Consider the following 21,059-nt stretch of genomic DNA (forward strand, 5'->3'; position numbering starts at 1 on the left):
CTCTTCCTGGGTTTTTGACGCTTATTCCTATTACCCTCTATGCTTTGGTCCTGGGAATGAAATGATAAGAACAAGAATGAAAACTGAAATTTTAACCTCTGGATATTCACACATAATTCAATTTTATCTCCTGGAATTTCTAGCATAGTACTATCGGTTTTGAGTTCTATGAGGATCTGCCTGCTTGGTAGAAAGCCATTGATTTTAGATGTGGAATACTTACCTGAGATAGACTTCTGCAGTTTGGTAGTTAGATGAACTTAAGTCAAGTCCCTTAAGCTTCTAGGTCTCACATTCTAGTTTGTAAGATGGGATAACATTCCTCAACCCAGTTCACCACATTTGTGTCAGAGTGTATAAAGATACACCCATGAGGTGTGGTACGGCTTTCTTATCGACATCACTATCATTTTATGTACAAGAAAGCTGACATTTGTCAGAACATTTACATATCATTGGTTAGTTATGGGACAGCATCTAAAATCGGAATGTTTAGAGTTAATCTTTCCCACCAGGATCTGAAATGCTCTATTTCAACTTGTAGACAAGTCTTGTTTCACTTCTCACTCTGGATGGATAAGTTTTTTGTTTGTTTGTTTGTTTTGTTTTTTTGACTGGGAGATAAGACGACATTTGCATTCTTTCTTCTTCGTAGTGTTAGGCTCAACTTTGAGATACATGTTAACTTCCTGGACTCACAGGAAAGAGAATGAGAATTCATGGGCATCAATGAACTTTTAACCCCCATTTATGTGGTTGCAGGAGTTTGCTTATGTTATAGGGATGGGGCACATTTCTGAATCTGGAGAAGTGACCTTTTCCAGGACCTCTCTGCTGCAGTAAGTGACAGCAGATGATGAGGAGATGCCTACCACATAGCACCTCTTGGTACAACTTCAAATTGGCCAACATTTTTGGTTTTTGAGAGAGTGTTTTGATATGTAGCCCTGGTTTGCCAAGTACTCTTTATGAAGCCTTGACTGACCTGGAACTCATGGCAGTCTCTTGCCTTAGCAGCCTGATTGCTGGGATTACAGGCATACACCATCATGCCTGGTCCGACATATTTCTTGATCAGAAAGAGCATCACTCTCCTGAGGACCTCCTTAGGTCAAGACTAAACTACAGCATATTATTGTATCAGCTTAAGTGGGGACATGAGAGACTCATGCCATAGTACATTTTATACCCCTGTAGATTGGAAAAAATATGAAATGTGTTACCTAGACATCTGGCAGAAGCCAATCTGAAAGTGACTTTGGCAATACAGTCAGCATTTCAGTTCTGTACTCTCTTACAAGTACGGACTTGCAGGAGGTTGTGTTCTTTTTAAAGAACACAGCTAGAGGATGACAAATGGGAAATTTAGAACATTATTGGAGAAAGTGTAGATTCAGCTCCAAAGAATAGGATGATTTGATTCATTGAGTAAAGGTTCAAGCGGTTATTCTTGTTTTAAAAAATTAAAAAAAAAATTTTATGCGTGTGTCTCTGAGTGTTTGTGCTGGTGTATACATGCTGCTGTGCTCATGTGGAGGTCAGAGGACAACTGTCAGGACTTGGTTCTCTCCTTCCACCGTGTGAGTGAGTCCCGAGGCTTGAACTCAGGTTGCCAAGCTTGGCGGCACATGCCTTTACTTTCTGAGCAACTTTGTCCCCCCTACACCAAGCACAATTTTTCAATCTTGACAAAAATCAGATAATTTTATCCCAGTCAGAAACAAGGCCAGAAAAAGATATGTTGTTTTTATTTGGGGGCAGGGGGTGTCTCTATTCCACACTCAATCATCTATCTTTCTTTACAAGTACTGTGTCAAGAGACCTACCAAGAAGGAATAGTATTAAAGACGGTTTGGAAACACCTGCAATAGGAATGGCCGACTTAGTGAATGAAGTTCTTGGGTATCATGGAATAGCAGAGGATGGCAGGGAAGTGGCTTTCTGTGACTGTGGCTGATGGGATGATGTGTGGTGGAGTGTGGCTGATGTGATGATATGTGATGCAGTGTGGCTGATGGGATGATGTGTGGGAGAGTGTGGCTGATGGGATGATGTGTGGGAGAGTGTGGCTGATGGGATGATGTGTGGTGCAGTGTGGCCGATGGGATGATGTGTGGTGCAGTGTGGCCGATGGGATGATGTGTGGTGCAGTGTGGCCGATGGGATGATGTGTGGTGCAGTGTGGCTGTTGGGATGATGTGTGGTGCAGTGTGTCTGATGGGATGATGTGTGGTGCAGTGTGGCTGATGGGATGATGTGTGGTGCAGTGTGGCTGATGGGATGATGTGTGGGAGAGTGTGTCTGATGTGATGATGTGTGGTGCAGTGTGGCTGATGGGATGATGTGTGGTGCAGTGTGGCTGATGGGATGATGTGTGGGAGAGTGTGGCTGATGAGATGATATGTGGGAGAGTGTGGCTGATGGAATGATGTGTGGTGGAGTGTGTCTGATGGGATGATGTGTGGTGCAGTGTGACTGATGGGATGATATCTGGGAGAGTGTGGTTATTGGGATGATGTGTGGTGGAGTGTGGCTGTTGGGATGATGTGTGGTGGAGTGTGGCTGATGGGATGATGTGTGGGAGAGTGTGGCTTGCAGAGACAGCACACGTCCTCCATTCCTTCACTTCCCTGTAAAGTAGAGAGCAGATGTGGGAGAAGCAGTGCTTAGGTTTCACTATGCTGTCCTAGAGAGTTCTTGGGCCTTAGAGACTGAGCAGCCTGGGCCCAGTCCGCCTTCTACCAGCCCAGTCCGCCTTCCACCAGCTCAGTCCGCCTTCTACCAGTCCAGTCTGCCTTCCACCAGTCCAGTCTGCCTTCCACCAGTCCAGTCTGCCTTCCACCAGCCCAGTCTGCCTTCCACCAGCCCAGTCCGCCTTCCCCCAGCCCAGTCCGCCTTCTACCAGCCCAGTCTGCCTTCCACCAGCCCAGACCTCCTTCTACCACTCAGTCCGCCATGAAGCCTATAAAGGAAGCATACATAATATGCTTTTTGAGAGCATTTTCTACTGAAAATGTAGAACATTTCTTTGAATGTGGCTGAAGAATTAAGACATTAAATGATATCACTTAAGAAGAAGTCTAAAGCTTGCTGTTTTAGAGCCAGGACAGCAGTCCAGAAACACAGTCAAGGGTCCTGAGCAAAGCTAATGGCTTTTCATTATCACATGATCAAGAGTAGGTCCCAAGATCACCACTTAGCTTAAAAATACTGCCTGACATGTAACTGTGGCCAGTGTAGACAGGTGAGGAGTGGGGACAGCAGGTCTTACCTCTTACAAGGCTTGGCCTGTCTTAATTTTATCTGTCTGTCTGTCTACCTATCATCTATGTATGTATGTATGTATGTATGTATGTATGTATGTATGTATGTATGTATGTATGTGTCTGTCTGTCTATCTACTATCATCTATGTATTTATGTACTATCTATCTATCTATCTATCTATCTATCTATCTATCTATCTATCTATCCATCCATCCATCCATCCATCTATCATCTATCTATCTATCTATCTATCTATCTATCTATCTATCTATCTATCTATCTATCTATCTATGTGGTGGTAATCTAATTGTACTGAAATATTATTTTGATTGTATGTTAATAAATAAAGTTGTCTGGGGGTCAGAGCTATTAGAGCCATAGCAAGAGTGTGGCGGTGGTGGCACACGCCTTTAATCCCATAAGATCTCTGTGTGTTCAGGGATACAGTCAGCATTGGAGACATATGCCTTTAAGACCTAGGGGGCTGTACATTCAGACAGTGACGAGGCAGTCATGTGTTTGGGTTTACAACCAATGAGAAGGCAGAACAACATACTATAAAAAAAACGAACCGACAGGAAGTAGGTCTCTTTTCGCGAAGCTGGGACAGCAGGAGGAAGGGTGAGATTTTAGCTCTGAGCTCTGACCTCTCGGCTTTCTCCTTTACATTGTTTCTGTGTTTCTTATTTAATAAGACGGTTAGTTACATCTATATATCTATCTATCTATCATCTAATTTTGTGGCACTAGGGATTGAATTCAGGGTCCTGCACTTACTGACTTGGTCCTTCATATGGGAAGAAATTCCTTTGCTAAGTTTCGCCTATGTCACACTGGCTAATTAATATTCAGCCATGTCTGCTCACCCAGCCATGCCCACCAACCACTGCTGTAGCGTGTGATTGAACTGGGAGTTACCGCTAAGATTGCTTAGCATCTCTGCTACAAGTTAGATCCATCTTGTGGGGGTGTAGAGGCAGGAGCCATTAGGGAGAACCATAAAGCTGCCAGCACTTTGCCTACCCCACCCTGGGCATGCATTAAATGCTGCCATTATCATAACTCCCTTTTAGTTATTAGAAAATTTCTGCAATCTTTTATTTTACTGCAAACATAGCTGAAAATAGTAATCAGTAAATCAAACTCACGGCTCTACTTTCTGTTTATTTACATTTATAGCATTCCTTGATGTTTCTGTATGAGCTCAATAAAACTTTCAAAAATTAGTAAATTAAATCATACCTATCAAATGATGATACTGGGGTTTAACTGAAGTGATTTTTGCATAAATAGGTTGCTTTCAGGTTTTCCGCTATTATAAGAGATCATCTATGTAAACCAATTTCTGTATTTAGACTGGCAATTTAAGATAGATTCTAGGAATGGTCTCATTTGGTCATGTCTGCGTGGACCCACAGGTGAACTACATTCTCAATCTTCTATGTATTTAGAGTGGTCTAATTCTCGATAGCAGGATGTGGGCAGACTTGCTGCATTTTGCTCTGTGGCCTCATCACACGTCTTTAGAACATCCCCCCTCTTCCCTTGGCTGTCTGTGCCTGGCTGGCTGCAGGGAGAAGAAGGCAGAACCTGCAGTAGCCTGGACCCTGAATGTCTGGAGCGTACCCAGCACTCCATCTCCTCTGTGCAACTGATCGGTTCTGACAAGAGCCAGAGATGAGCCCTGATGTGTTAAACCAGAGGAGAAGGGGAATTACTCGGCCCAGCTGTTACAACCAGTGCATAGCTGAATGCCTCGAGATGGCAACCACTACCATGAATAAAGCATAAAGATCCTTTTATTTATATTGTTCCCTGCAGCAAATGTCCCCAGATGGGAGAACATCAAAGTAGTTGAGATAAGGAATGCGTTATGAGCACAGGCAGAAAGCAAACACATGAATACAAATCACCTGGGACGATCCATACTTTTACATTAATATAAATTAATAAAATTATTTACCCTAGTAATTGCTAAATCGATAAGCAATACTGTGTATTTTCATCATTTTATGTTGAGGCCATCAGGTAATTAGTCAATAAATTGATTTTAAATATTGTAGAGCACTTTCTATTTAAAGCATTATGGTTTTCCATGTTTGGGACGCCTTGTAGCCCCTGTTGGTAGCCAATCTGGGAGATACTAGCCTTCTCATTAATCATCCTCTGCACCCACAGAATTAACCTTAAAGTTTCATTTGATTTTATTCCAGCACAGGAGATGGTTTTAAATTTAGACCTTTGTGTAAACGGCAGGGCTTCAGGAATCTGGGCTGAGAAACAGTAGTATGGGCTACTATGTTACTTTGTTGTTCCTTGTGGGTGGAAACATATTTTGGGAGAGGGGTTGCCTGGACCTCTTTCATAAGAGCGCTAATCCACTGTTCCTGCCTCTGCTCCTGCTTGTGCCTGGCCAGGCTTCCTTCAGTGATGGGTGGAGTGTGTCAGACTGTGGCGATATTTTGTATAAGCTCTAACACATAAAGCTTGCCTGAAGATCAGAGGGCAAAGCCAGCTACCAGTTAGTCATAGAGGCCAGGCATCTCATGCCTTTGCTCCCAGTACTTGGGAGGCACACACACCTTTAATCTCAGCACTCAGGAGGCAGAGGCAGGTGGATCTACAGAGCCATGCTTAGAACACAGGAGGTCTTGAGTAACACATGAGTACACATGCACATGCACACAAGGCAGGAAACAGGTTCTTACAAGGTACTGGCTCTGCGGCTGTCTTGGTGATAGACTCCGTAGTCTCTAAAGTCACAGAAATCAATATCCACTGTTAGTCGCCCAGTCTCTGACAGTGTGTTGTAGTGGCCTGCCTTAGTTACTCTCCTGACTCTGGTCAAAATTCCTGATAGACACGAGATGTGAGAAGAAAGATTTATTTTTGGCTCAGGGTTCCAGCCCTTCTTAGTGGGGAAGGTTTGGACGGAGGCTCAGTCTGTGGCAGTGAGGCATACGCTTTGTGTCATGAGGCATGAGCTTTGTGAGGCTGGTCTCCAGTGATCTACTTCCATCAGCTACCCCACAGTCTTCCAAAACAGCGCCACCAGCCAGGAAGCAAGTGTTGAAGACTCGAGCCTGTGAAGGGCATTTCCGAGTCAAACCCACACACGGCCTGAGCAGACCAGACTCGACTGTTGCTCGGCATGCATGACACACCCTTTGGCACTTCTAGACACATCCTCCATACAGCTGTCTGATCCTCCCTGCCCCGGCTCAGGACATTGTGCTGGTCGGTAAATCTCTACAACATCCTTGGACGTATCACACCTAGCTTCTGGGAGAAGTCATTGCCCAAACCCCTGGTTGAGCTAAGGGCCCTTCCCTCTGGGATTCTACATGGTGAATAATCTTATTATATATAATACACTTATTATATATAACACATATACCCTTATATATATATATTATTACATATACCCTTATTATACACACACACACACACACACACACACACACACACACACACACACACACACATATCCTTATACCTTATTATTTATAGTATGTCATTATTCCTACCCCGAGTTGATGTTCTTTCCAGACACATGCTTTCCTTCTCACTTTAACCAACCCTGCCTGACTTCTCAGCCATTTCATCGCCTGCTAACCCATGAGCTGTATTAGATTTCCTCTCTGCAGTACTAGGGTGGTTTCAGCCGCCCTGCCTGGTTTTGACTGACAACCTCCCAGGAAAAGAAGCACTATTTATAATCTGTTTGGAAGTGAGGACACTGAGGCTTGGGAAGGCCAGGGGTCAAGCTGCAGGCCTCACAGCCACGGGAGTGGGGATAAGGGCAGGCTGAACTCACTGGGAAGAAGTGGCCTAGATGCCGGGAACTGGGTTTGATTCTGCTGGAGGCTGACATCAGCAAAGGCTTGCAGAGAGTATGGACAGCTTTAGAAAGGGCACTCAGTAAAAATCGTCGTCTGTCTCACAAAAATGCCTGCTTCCCCGCAAGGTCTTAGCTGTAAAGAGGTAAGAAAATGCCTTTGTAATCTCTCCTACTGGAGAACCTGGGGTCGTGTGTGTGTGTGTGTGTGTGTGTGTGTGTGTGTGTGTGTGCTGTTCTAATATAAGTCAGCCTGAGCAGCATAGGAACACACACACACACACACACACACACACACACACACACACACACACACACACACACACACAGGCACACACACACACACACACACAGGCACACACACACACACACACACACACTAAACCAACACTAACTAGAAGACAGCCTCTATTGTTCTTCATTCTGTTCTTATTCTTTTAATTGTGAGCTGTGTCTTCAGATTTAGCCGTGAATTCCATCATTAATAACAGATCTCCTACATATCAAGCCCAAGTTATTGCCACATGCCTATTAAATTCCTTTCAACAGATGGTTTTCATGACCCTGTATGTTCTGGGGTAATATGTCATTATATTTCTCTCAGGGTTCTTCATGTCAGATGTTCAAAATGAATCTATAAGAAAGATCATCCACAGTCTTGTCAGATTTCCTTTATACATAAATACAGATGACTGAGGCAAGATTAATTTTTAATACTTAATTATGACTTGGTTTACTGATATATTCAATTATAATAAAATGTAGGCTTTAGTCTCAGTGCTAATGTGCTTTCACATGGAAACACCGTTCTTTGATGTATTTATGTTCATCCAGTTAAAAATATCCCTGATGTCATTAGCACTTTGCAGTAGTACGAACACGTGGATTTGTTTCCTGTCATTATTCTCTGAACAGAACAGTGTAACAACTGTTTCTATAACATTAGGTTGGGAAAAGAATGAAAAAATCCAGAGACAACTTAAAGAACGTGGGAAGACACATGGGAAAACATGATGCCATTTGACATAAGGAACTCAATTGTCCACGGATTTTGGTGTCCATGCGTGGGCTCTGGAACCAATCTTTCGTGGATACGGAGGGACAACTGTGTTAATATCCCATAGTAATTTATTTATTTACTTAGATAAAAGCTAGATTCATACAACCTGTGGAATTCCATATTGATTCTAGACTTTAAAACCATGTCTTTAGCTTTCTATCTTTCTAAATGTGCGTAAAATTATGCAAAATACAGGGCCAGATCAACCAGTAAAATTGTGATGAGTGTCTGTCATCCTTTTATGCCTTTTGGTATGAAAATATTCTTGCATTTTACACTTTCACCGAGAGAGCTACTAAGCACTTGAGAAGCCTCTTGGATTAAGATGAAGTGCATGGATTCTGAAGCCCAGAAATGAACCAATTATATTAGCAATGCATAATTTGACCATTAGTAAGTTTTTTATTGTTTTAAATTAGTAAATATTCATTTTTGTTTGGGAACCCCTCCCATTTTGGGGAGTTTTTCCTCATTTTTTTTTTTTTCCTTAATAAGTCTGTATTTGCTGTGCTCTAATGCCTTGCTGGTCATGGTTGTGGTCTGTGGCTTTTATATCTTTTTATATCCATAGCTAATGATTGCTTTTCTCCCTGGGCAGCTTTTGTGGCGACCTGGTAAAGTTAACTAGGGCTGTTAAGGAGAACGTGAGTGAGGGGCTACAGAAGCATGGGCAACTTCCTGGTTGCTACACCACCAAAGAAAACGTCTTTTCCTCCTCCCAGGCAACCACTAACTGTCTCTATTTCCTCAGAGAGGGGCAGGGCCTCAAGAGTCCCTCCCTACCTCCTGACGGAATGTCAACAGCCCAATATTGTATAGATCTTGTGTTGTTCATCATAGCTGTGGAGAGTTCAAGAGGGCAGCAGTTGAGTCATGCCCAGAAGACGGTTTCACACTCTACCCTTTCCTCCAGCTCTTCCGTTCTTCCTGCCTCCTTTTCTGTCATGTTCCCTGAGCCTGAGTTGGGGTAATAATAATATCCTGTTTCGGGCTGATCATACAACATTGACTTTGTATAAATCACTTAACCTTGTGCCTCAGGTCCTTTGTTACAGAAGGAGGAGAGCAGTAGCACAAACATCATAGGGTTGTTATGACTGTTAAGTGAGCTCATCTGTGTAACACATTTAGAGCTGCGTCTAACACAGAGTCAGGGTTATTCATTACTATTTTGAATTGTAACATGCCAGCTCATCATCTGACATTGGAAATTTTTTCCTACCACGTGAATCAACAAGGGTGAGGCCATTAATATATGTAGAGAGGGGATAAAAAAAAGCAATAACATGCGGTACACACCCAACTGTTGACAGTGAACTTCCAGCTTTATTTTAGTGATGTCAACAACATTCATTCTCCCTGCAAGTGAAACGGAGTTCCTGTATCTATGTCACATACAGTTGTTGGGGCCATGAATGCACATCTCCAAAATCTGGATCAAACAGGAGATAGGCTGGAAATGGATGATGGAGGGAGGGCACTGGGGAGTCCCTGGGGGATGCCTGTGGTCTTTTATCTTTTCTTCCAGTGACACCAAAGACAAGGCTGCTGAGTTTCAATTACCCCTGGGTAATTTCTGGACAGGGGTCCTCAAAGCAGGAAGTGGGTATCTCCCTCCTCAAAGCTGCCTTAGTGGCTCTAAATTCTGAGTGTTGGTTTCTCACACCAGAAAGGTGACAAAGTTTCTTACTTGTGTTTTTGCAACCCTGAAGGGATCTGACTGATGTCCCTCAGCTAGAGAGGGTAAAGAAGCATGGAGAACCTGCAATGAACCAGTCTGCCTTCATCTTAAGCTTGAAGGGCATCTTATAGTAAAGACAAATGGGATTCATCCCTGTTTGTGATTAAATCTTTGTTTCTCGAGGATTGAACTATACCCCACCTGTAGCCTTAACTGCCAATGGTGCTGACTGCCTGTTCCAGGAAACAGCAATCATGCCTTTGTTTCAAAAGGTTATTATGACCGCCTGTTGTTATGACCACCTTGTTATGACTACCTTGTTATTACCACCTTGCAACTACATCTTTGCTTCAGGAGGTTGTTTTGGCCAACTTGGTATGCTTATGTTCTGCTTCTGTAATCCCACCTATTTCCTGCCACATCCCCCTTTTGGAAATCCCCTACTCCTGAGCTATAAAAACCTTATCTTCCTCATGTCCAAAGCTCATCTCTTGAACTTGGCTTTAGGAGGTGGCTACCCATGAACAATAATAAAAAAAGCTTGCTTTAATTAATTTGTCCGTGATGATTTGGGTTGGTAGCTTTTCTCCTTGCAGCTGTGGGATTAACACCTGCTCAGTCCTGGTGCATTGCTTTACGTGGTGACTCCTCTGGAAAGTATGCCTGTTTCTCTTTTTTGCTTTTTGTTTAAAGTTTAGGCTTCTTATCTCTGAAATGGTTAATGTAATTCAAATTAATTTGGTCATGAACAGAAATAGAATTCCTTTATTTCATCTAAAATTGAAAATCTATTCATTGAGTTCTTAATTGCATTTATGACATTTTTTCAGCTGTACAATCCTCAGTGTTTTAAACTACTAATATCTTCAACCATGTGTCTTAGTTTCTCAAACATATTAATCACAATTATTTTCAACATTATAGTGGATGCTTCCTGTGTGTGGATTCATTTAAGATCTGATTTTTAATGAAGTAATCATTTCATCATCAATTAAATTTGAAGACCAGATGCCTAATGGAGGATGCAGTCTGTTTCTTCATCTCACTCATCCCGCTGGCCAGGAAAACATCTTATTTATTCTCTTCCCCTTTCCCATTCTAGAAAGAGTTGATTTTTAAAAAATCTTTTTCTACTTATCTTCATCCATTTTTAAACGGAACTCAGTGTGAGTAGGCATTCCCGTATGGCCTTCAACAGTCTGCTTTTCTGTGTTGTTCATTCCCTCCATGCTATCAATACAACGATCAATTGTTGGTCCCTTTCTTATTTTCACTCCCTTTTCTTAGATACACCCTCTTTACTGTTATCAGGACCTTGAAAACCCCTTGTTCACCAGTCAATCTTCCTCCTTCTCTCCTTCCCTCCATCCTTTCCTCCATCCCTTTCCTCTCCCTTCTCTTTCCTTCATCGTGGATTTGTACAGCTCTTCGATCCTGCTTTTTTCTCATTCATTTGTTTGGTGATGTCAGTCTGTCTCTAGGTTGTATAGATTACCACTTCAAAAACTGTATTTCCAGCCCAGGTATTTCTTTCAAACTCCGGACTCATATGCTGCTCTCTGAACTTGGTATTTACACTTGGTAGAACTGGCATCTTCACCCAGTACCCAGTCCTCAGCTGAACCCCTTTCTGCTCACCAGCAGCTCTACAGATTTCCTGTGTGTGACTTCTTCACCTCTCTGGAATCTTCAGGCCCCTTTACTTTTAAATGAATGAATTTTTTAAAATCTATCCTTTACAAATACTAAGGTTAACTCCCTCAAAATAGACAATTCAATGGTCCTTAGGGACAGACTTGTATAGCCAATCCCGCAAACTAGTTTTAGGATGTTTTCATCATCCTCAAAAGGAATCTTACGTCTTATTGTTGGCGGCATGCCACTTCTTAGTTCTTCTTTTCCACCAGTGTGAGCATCTGTTTTATTTCTTTGTTTTCAATCACGTCATTATTTTGCAGGCTTTTAAAGATTGAAGTGTCAAACAACCTGACTGTTCAGTAAAGATGATTTCAGATTCCAGACAGTGCCATCATCCTGGAGGGAGGTTTTCTGGCAAACAATCTAGCCATGGAATCAGCCATGAAAACCAGTTTCTCATGCTCTACGCAAGGCTGAATGACTCAAGTCTACTGTGTACCTTTATGAGGATGAGGCTATTTGTGGCTCATTCTTATCCCATCACATAAGCTGAGATGTCACTCACGAGCATCCATTGGACTCACCACGGTCTGCTTTCTGAGGGCTTTCTATTTTTCTGGTCCTGGTGATTTATGGAAGTTTTTTTTTTTTTTTGGGGGGGGGGAGGAGGTGTCTCCTCTCTACCCTTTTAAATGACAAAAGACAGATTAGCAGGAGTAAAAGCTCCTTTACATTTGCAATTCATCTGTTCATAGAAGGGCTCACTGATGAGGACCTCAAAGGAGAGATTAGAATTTGGGGCTTATACTTAATTTAGTGGGAAAAGGCCTGGAAATAAAGGCTCCTGTGAGGGTCTTATGGGAACAGAGAGGCTGCTTTATGAGAGATTAGTGGATTTTCTGGAGAACAAATGTGAGATAAGAAAATTTGTCTCAGAGTGTTGCGGTACAGGTGTGTGGGTTCACACAGATCCATGCAAAGAAGACTCAGAGGCAGCTTAAGAATGAATCCAGCCTTTCATGGCTGCAGGGGGGTCCAGCCTCAAAGGACTGAAGCCTTTCCCTTCACCCAGGGCATTTTTATTTTCTCTCTATTTACAGTTTAGCCAGTTAGTTTCCATAGCTTCAAAGCAACCTGAAAGGAGCTCCCAAAGATAAAATGTCAAGTGCAAATTCCTCCATTTCTCAGGTACCACAGTTTCCTGAACCAAGTTTTGCATAGGCCTTTAATCCTTGGGAGACTCTTAGACAAGATTCACATAGGGCAATAAGAGAAACAAAAGGTGTCGGTTAAACAAAGGATGGATTAGGGCTCTGTGCTACTGAGCCAGGCCAGGAGTAGCTCAGCGGGAATGCAGCCACAAAAGTTTATAACATCTAGTTACCAAAGTCTGATGTGTCAAAATCCTAACACAATTCTTCACAGACCTGGAAAGAACAATAATTTCGTATAGAAAAACAAAAAGCCCTTGATAGCTAAAAGTATTCTGTACAATAAAACAACCTCTGGAGGCATCATGATTCCTGACTTCAAGCTCTACTATAGAGCTACAGTAATAAAAACAGCTTGGTACTGGCATAAAAACCGACATGTGGATCAATGGAATCGAATTGAAGACCCTGACATTAATCCACACATGTATGAATACCTAATTTTTGACAAAGAAGCCACAACTGTACAATGGAAAAAGAAAGCATCATCAACAAATGGTGCTGGCATAACTGGATATCAACATGTAGAAGATTGCAAATAGATTCATATCTGTCACCATGTATAAAACTTAAGTCCAAGTGGATCAAAGATCTCAACATAAATCCAGTTACACTGAACTTGATAGAAGAGAAAGTCGGAAGTAGTCTTGAATGCATTGGCACCGGAGATCACTTCCTAAATATAACACCAGTAGCACAGACAATGAGAACAACAATTAATAAATGGGACCTCTTGAAACTGAGAAGCTTTTGTAGAGCAAAGGACATGGTCAATAAGACAAAATGGCAGCCTACAGAATGGGAAAAGATCTTCACCAACCCCACATCTGACAGAGGGCTGATCTCCAGAATATATAAAGAAATCAAGAAACTAGACATCAAAATACTGAACAATCCTATTAAAAAATGGGCTATAGAGCTAAACAGAGAATTCTCAATAGAAGAATCTCAAATGGCTGAAGGACATTTAAGGAACTGCTCAACATCCTTAGTCACCAGGGAAATGCAAATCAAAATGACTCCGAGATACCATCTTACACCTGTCAGAATGGCTGAGATCAAAAACACTGATGACAGCTTATGTTGGAGAGGATGTGGAGCAAGGGGAACACTCCTACATTGTTGGTGGTAATACAAACTTGTACAGCCACTTTGGAAATTAGTATGATGGTTTCTCAGAAAATTGGAAATCAATCTCCCTCAAGACCCAGTTATATCACTCTTGGGCATATACCCAAGGAATGCTCAATCATACCACAAGGACATGCTCAACTATGTTCATAGCAGCATTATTCATAATAGCCAAAACCTGGAAACAATCTAGATGCCCCTTAACTGAAGAATGGATAAAGAAAATGTAGTACATATACACAATGGAGTACTACTCAGCAGACAAAAACAAGGACATCATGAGGTTTGCAGGCAAATGGATGGAACTGGAAAATATTATCCCAAGTGAGGTAACCCAGACTCAGAAAGACAAACATGGTATGTACTCACTCATAAGTGGATACTAGATGTAAAGCAAAGGATAACCAGACTGCAACCCACAGCTAGCTCCAGGGAGGCTAGCTAGTAAGGAGGACCCTAGAAAAGACATAGGAATCTCCCAGGGAGGGAGAAATGGATGAGATCTACATGAGCAAACTAGGGGTGAGGGGGTGGGTAATGGAGGGCAAGAGTCGGGAGAAAGAGAGCTTAGGGGAGCGGGAGGTTCTAGCTGGATCAGGAACAGAGTGGGAGAACATGGAAAGAGATACCATGATAAATGAAGACCCTCATGGGAATAGGAAGAAGCAGAGTGCTAGAGAGGTTCCCCAGGAATCCACAAAGATGACTTCACTATAGACTACTGGCAATGGTGGAGAGGGTGCCTGAGCTGACCTACTCTGGTGATGGATGGCTGAATACCCTAACTGTCATCAAAAAACCCTCATCCAGTGACTGATGGAACCAGATGCAGAGATCCACGACCGGGTCCCAGGCAGACCTCCAGGAGTCCAATTGACGAGAGAGAGAGAGAGAGAGAGAGAGAGAGAGAGAGAGAGAGAGAGAGAGAGAGAAGGGATTCTATGAGCAAGAGATATCAAGACCACGACTAGAAAAAGTACAGAGACAACTAGCCAAACTAGTGGAAATGCATGAACTGTGGACCAATAGCTGAGGAGCCCCCATGGTACTGGACTAAGCCCTCTGAATAAGTGAGACAGTTGTTTAGCTTGAACTGTTTGGGGGGCCCCCAGGCAGTGGGACTGGGACCTGTCCCTAGTGCACGTGCTGGCTTTTTGGAACCTAGTGCCTATGGTAAGACACTTTGCTCAGCTTTGGTGCAGAGGAGAGGGGCTTGGACCTGCCTCAAGTGAATGTGCCAGGCTCTTCCCATAGGAGACCTTGCCTTGGAAAATGTGGGAATATGGGTGTGTTGGCGGGGGCTGGGAGTTGGGAGGAGTGAGAACAGGAGAATCTGTGACTGATATATAGGATGAACAGAACATTTCTTAATTAAAAAAATAAATAAAAAGAAAGAAAGTCTGATGTGTGACCTCGGGCCTCTCCCTGTGGCCTGCTGCATCCTCTCCCTGCGGCCTGCTGCATCAGCACTGTGAGCTGCACTGGCCCTGAGCATGACCTGTCAGCCTCTGCATTCTCTCCTGGTGGAAGAGTTTTTCAAGCTGAGGATGCCATGAAGGCTATGGGAACAGTAGTAAGCTATTGAGATCAGAGGTAAAGACAGTGTTGTCTTGTGTAGAAAAGCTAGTCCTTTCTCAACTTTGTGAAGAAGGCTCCACTAAATGACTTTGTAATGCTGATAGACATGTCGGAACGGCAGGAGCAGGTCTGTTGGGGGATGCTCGTTCATTGGCAGACAGAGCAAGAGAAGAAGTTTCAAACTCGGGATCTAACTCTCGATGTAACATTCCCAACATCGTGCAGACAGAGTGGTCTTGTACGAACATGCTTTCACAAACTACAGTGCTGTTAGACCTTTGACTCTGGTTCCATGTTAGAGTTGTACGGTGTGAATGATGGTGCACAGCTTTACATGAGTGACCCATCAGGTGTTTCATATGGTTATTGGGGCTGTGCCATCGGCAAAGCCAGGCAAGCTGTGAAGACAGAAATAGAAAAACTTCAGATGAAAGGAATCATCTGCCGTGATGTAGTCAAAGAAGCTGCAAAAATAATTCACATCGTACATGATGAAGTTAAGGATGGAGCTTTTGAACGAGCGCTCATGTGGGTTGGTGAATGAAGTAAAGGAAGACATGAAATTGTTCTAAAAGATGTAATGGAGGGGGCGAAGAAACAGGATGAGGAAATGCTGAAGGAAGAAAATGAGTCATGGTGACAATATGTAACATTTTCCTCACCATCTCTTCTTTTTTACATTTCTCTGACAGTCCCCTATGACTAGCATTGTGGATTGATTATACATATCCACTGGCTGATTTTCATTACATTTTTTCTTATAAATATTCAGGTTTAATTAATATATACTTATTATTGGATAATTGAAGACATGTATTTAATATTAAAATATAGATTCATGTTTGATTAAAACTTCTTAGAGTCTAAACTGAGGCAGAAGGATTGGGCCCACAATTGAAAGTCCAGCCTGGGCTAGGCAGCAAAAAAGCTTAGGGAACATACTGTACAGTAAGGTTTTAGAATTTAAAATCCACTTTGCTTTATCCAGAATTTTAAAAATTACATTAAAAACAAACAAAAAAAGATTGATGTGCCTCTCTGTCTCCTTCGTGGCAGGGAACTCCTTGAAGAGGGGTTTGTGGGAACTTTGCCCCCTCCTTTTCCTGGGAATAGATTATCTTGTAGTGATATTTTGTTTGTGCTCTAAGAAGTAAGGCTTGCCTGGGGATCGGAGTGCAGAGCTAGCCACTAGTTAACCACAGAGGCCAGGCAGTGGTGGCTCACACCTTTAATCCCAGCACTTGGGATCTCCTGCCTTTGACCCCAGTACTTGGGAGGCACATGTATTTAATCCCAGTACTAGGGAGGAGGAAACAGGAAGTGATATGGCTGGGTAGAGAGAGGAATATAAGGTGGGCAGAGACAGGAACTTGGCCCCTTTCATGCTGAAGAGTTGGCGAGGTAAGAGGTGGCTGTGGCTCATTCCTTTCTGTCTCTGATCTTTCATCATTTACCCCGATATCTGACACTGGGTTTTTATTATTAAGACCAATTAGGATTCACGCTACACTACCTGAAGACACTTTCCATTTCTCAGAAATTTCTGCTGTAATCAGATCAGAAAGGCTATGAGAAATCTTTGCTCAGCTTAAAACAATATTTGTATCACACTAAGTGCAGTCTACATTCAGGTTCTCAGGTGCCGCTTTTAGAATCAGCACATTTGGGAAAGTAATGCCAAATCGCCTACTGGATGTTTATTTAACACGCCTCCATCCCAAGAGATCTCCAATGCCTTTCTACAGATCTGGAAAAAAAAAAAGTTTCACCCAGCTTTTTGAGTTGCTTTTGGCAGGAAGTGTTGGTTTGAAAATGGCCTGCTTGGCCGCTGTAAGAAGCAAGCCCATTTTAGGTCATCTGAAGGCTCACACAGCTGTTGGGTTAGTGGTTCCTCTTTAGACCTCCAGGTCGGCTTCTAGACAGGGACATAGGCTGTTTGGGTTTCCACAGGACTTGGTTCCTGGCTCAGGCAACTGGACATAGTACACACCCTGTTTCCTTTAGGAACTCAGCAGACTCTTAACCTCCCACTGTGGGGTTTTGAAAGAAGGAAGAGGCCTTGCAAAACCCCGTGGTCGTCCTTGCTGCTTCTGGATAAGACAGCCAGACAAAAGCATGTGGGCAGCTGGAGCACCTTCCCTCCCCTCTCCAGGCAGCCTCTGCTCCACTTAGGTCTTGGCTTTCTTCCCAGTGCTCTGATGTTCTCTGGTGGCTACAAGGCCCTGTGTGCTCAGTGGATTTGGGCTTTAAAAATTCCTTGAATTTAACCACCTCTTTCAAATTTAGTTGCCTCTCACATGAGAACCAATTCTTGTCTACAGGTTTGGTATGTGATTAATAAATCATTTTGGAAGCTATTATTAATACGTTTACCATAACAAGATCTATTTGTGCATCGGTTCCACTGGTTGCTTTTAAAGTATCTATCAGAAGCGAATAATGTTTTGAAAAAAATGATAGCTCTCCCCACTTGTAAACTTGACCTTTTAAAATGGTGCTCACGCAGGTAACTCAATTCAATTTTAACTGTTCAGGAGATTGCCAGCTGTCTTTTGATGCAGTTAGCTAAGCAGAGCGACCTTTCCCACATCCTCATCAGGTCTGGCAATCTGTAGCTAGTCTCTCTTCTGCAGATCATACACTGAAGTTCAGACTTCAAAGTTACGCATCCAACAATGGCGAAGTGTTAAGCAATTTATATAATTATAGCATTCCTTAAAGAAAAGTCTTCCATTATGTTCCTCCTCAGTGAGTCTTATTTCAACAAAAACAAGTCTTACTTGTCCAGTCTTAGCTCCGACTCTAGGTTTCCACTCACTCTGTGTGGCTGCCCATCTCAGGACTGGTTCGGATTCCGAGCTCTCCTTTAGTTTAATGGCATGCCTCTGATAAGTCTATGCTTTAAGCTCTCCTAGTCAATGGCCTCTTATTTATAGTGAATACACTTGAATTGAACTACTGGGTTAAATGTTTTGTCTGCATTATGCTGCTCCATTCCAGCGACTTCATTTCAGAAACAAGGGAACTAAAATCCAGCAGAGGCACACCTTTTTTGTTTTTTTACACAGTGATCCTTATGTTTTATTTACTAATCAATTAATTACCCCCCCCCCCAGCCGTCACAGTTTCCCTAGACAGCTTGTTTAGGTGAGACAGGAGGCTCGAACTGGAAAGTTTCGGGGGCTGCAGTGCAGACACTTCCAGCTCTAGAGCCTTAAAGTCCATGCGATGGTGTAGGTCCTTTAATAGAACCCATCCTCACATCCTGCGCTCCTACCCCCCCACCCTTTCTCTTCCCAAAGAGAGCTGTAAAACAGTGACGGACTCTTAAATTAGAAACACAGGTCCCAGCTATAACTGTTAAAATATCAAATGGGAGAAGAGAATTGTCAGAAAGTTTGTCAATACATTTATAATTTCAGAACATTCAAACCAGCCGGAGATTTCAACAGAGAGGGTATTAACTGCCAACAAGAAACATCAATAGTAGCTAATGTGAAAAAAATATTTACTTTGATGCCCCAAAATATCTAGATTCTTAAATGCCAAATAGAGAATGAAGCAGTAAACACTGACGGAAGCAAAGGGGGTAATTTATTCAGACCCAAGAATAAGTTACAACAAAAAACGTTTCTAAAGGGACATCAAGTCACAGAGTGTACAAAGATAATGCAAAAAGCCATTGCTTTATTCACTTACCAGTTCCCGACTGAGCACTTACTGCTAAGTTCTGGGTGCCGGAAACACAAAGCAGCCAACGCTTCCCAGTTTGAAAATACATGTCTCAAAAGTTAGGTGAAAAGAAGTCCTATTGAGGAAAAAAAAAATCATGAGAAGGGAAAAGTCTTGGGGTGGGGCTGCTATTTTGATAGAGGGTCACCAGGAAGGGTTTTGCTGATAATGTGACTTTTATCAGAGAGCTGAAGGTGTTAAAACAGCAAGGCGTGTGGATAGCCAGGGAACAGATCTTTAAGTGCAAAGCTTTTCAGGCTGGAGCTGTGTGACCTGTTTGAAGAATGTCAAGAAGTTACTTCTGCAGGTGAGGGCACGTTCCCAGGAAGGGAGGTCAGAGATGTAGCCAAGAGCTTTGAAAACTCTAGGGTCACTCACTGTAAGGCTCTGGGTACCAGGAAGGTGGGATGCCTCCATGTGTGTGGAGGGGTGGTGGTTGTACAGAGGAATGCCCTAAAGTTAACATCTTAAAAACAAGGATTGTCAGGGATTGAGAAAATATATGGGTATTCTTTTTTGTTTGTTTTTTTTTTTTTAATTTTTTTCAGAGCTGAGGACCGAACCCAGGGCCTTGCTCTTCCTAGGCAAGTGCTGTACCACTGAGCTAAATCCCCAACTCCAGTATTCTTAATGTACACATACAGTTAAAAAATGACAGACTGAAATCATAGAGGAATAAGAAGGATGGGAACGATGCCTGTTGACTGTGTACTTCAAGGAGAGTATGCTCCTGTTCCTATGAGGAAACACACATTCAGCCACTGGTGAGACAGGAAGAGATAGATGGAGATAGCTAGAAATAAATAGATAGATAGATATAGATATAGATATGTAGATAGATAGATAGATAGATAGATAGATAGATAGATAGATGGATGGATGGATGGATGGATAGATAGATAGATAGATAGATAGATAGATAGATAGATAGATAGATAGATAGATAGATAGATAGAAGTGTTGGGGCTGAAGAGATGGCTCAGCAGTTAAGAGCACTTGCTGCTCTTTCAGAGGATCCAGCCCAGCACCCACATGACATCTGTGACTCCAGCTCCAGCACTCTTTTCTGGACTCTAAAGTTACTAGGCACACATATGATACACACACATACATACTGGCAAACCTTAATACACACACACACACACACACAAATGTGGTTGATATATTGTGCACCCCAATAAACTTATCTGGGTGTCAGAGAACAGAACAGCCACTATATTGAACATAGAGGTTAGGCAGTGGTAGCATACACCTTAAATCCTAGTGTTCCGGAGGCAGAGATCCATCTGAATCTCTGTGAGTTCAAGGCCACACTGTAAACAGAGCCAGGCATGGTGGCACACATCTTTAATCCCAGCACTTGAGATCTCATGTCTTGCTTGGGAAAGACACATGCCTTTAATCCCAGGAGGTGATGGTAAGAAGCAGAAAAGTATATTAGGCATGAAAACCAGAAACTAGAGGCTTTTTAGCTTTTAGGCTTTTAGCAACAGTTCAGCTGAGATCCCTTCTGGGTGAGGATTCAGAGGCTTCCCGTTTGAGGAAACAGGATCAGATGAGAAGTTGGCAAGGTGAGGTTAGCTGTGGCTGGTTCTGCTTCTTGGATCTTTCAGCATTCACCCCAATACCTGGCTCCAGGTTTGTTTTTATCAATAAGACCATTTAAGATTGGTGTTACAAATAAATAAAATTGATAGAGCCAGAGAGAGACAGGGACATAGAGATACCGAGAAACACAGAGACAGAGAAGAGGGATAGAGGTGTCCTCAAATTAAAGGAACAGCATGTGTAGAAGGAAGTTGTGACCTGTGGATTGAATGCTGTTGGGAGATTGGATAGCATGACAGTAATAGATTTGAGGTCCATAGATTTGACCCAAACAGAATCAGCAGCGGTGGAAGGGCAGAAAGAATCCTGCTTGAAA

General features: G+C 42.6%; 1 pseudogene; it reads left to right on the top strand.

Annotated features, from left to right (window-relative positions):
• LOC102910345 (proteasome subunit alpha type-3-like) overlaps positions 1-16,331 on the top strand; it is a 52,244-nt pseudogene extending 35,913 nt beyond the window's left edge.
• The last annotated feature ends 4,728 nt before the right edge of the window (positions 16,332-21,059 follow it).

Source organism: Peromyscus maniculatus, chromosome 9 (assembly GCF_049852395.1).
Source record: "Peromyscus maniculatus bairdii isolate BWxNUB_F1_BW_parent chromosome 9, HU_Pman_BW_mat_3.1, whole genome shotgun sequence".
NCBI classification, from domain to species: Eukaryota; Metazoa; Chordata; class Mammalia; order Rodentia; family Cricetidae; genus Peromyscus; species Peromyscus maniculatus.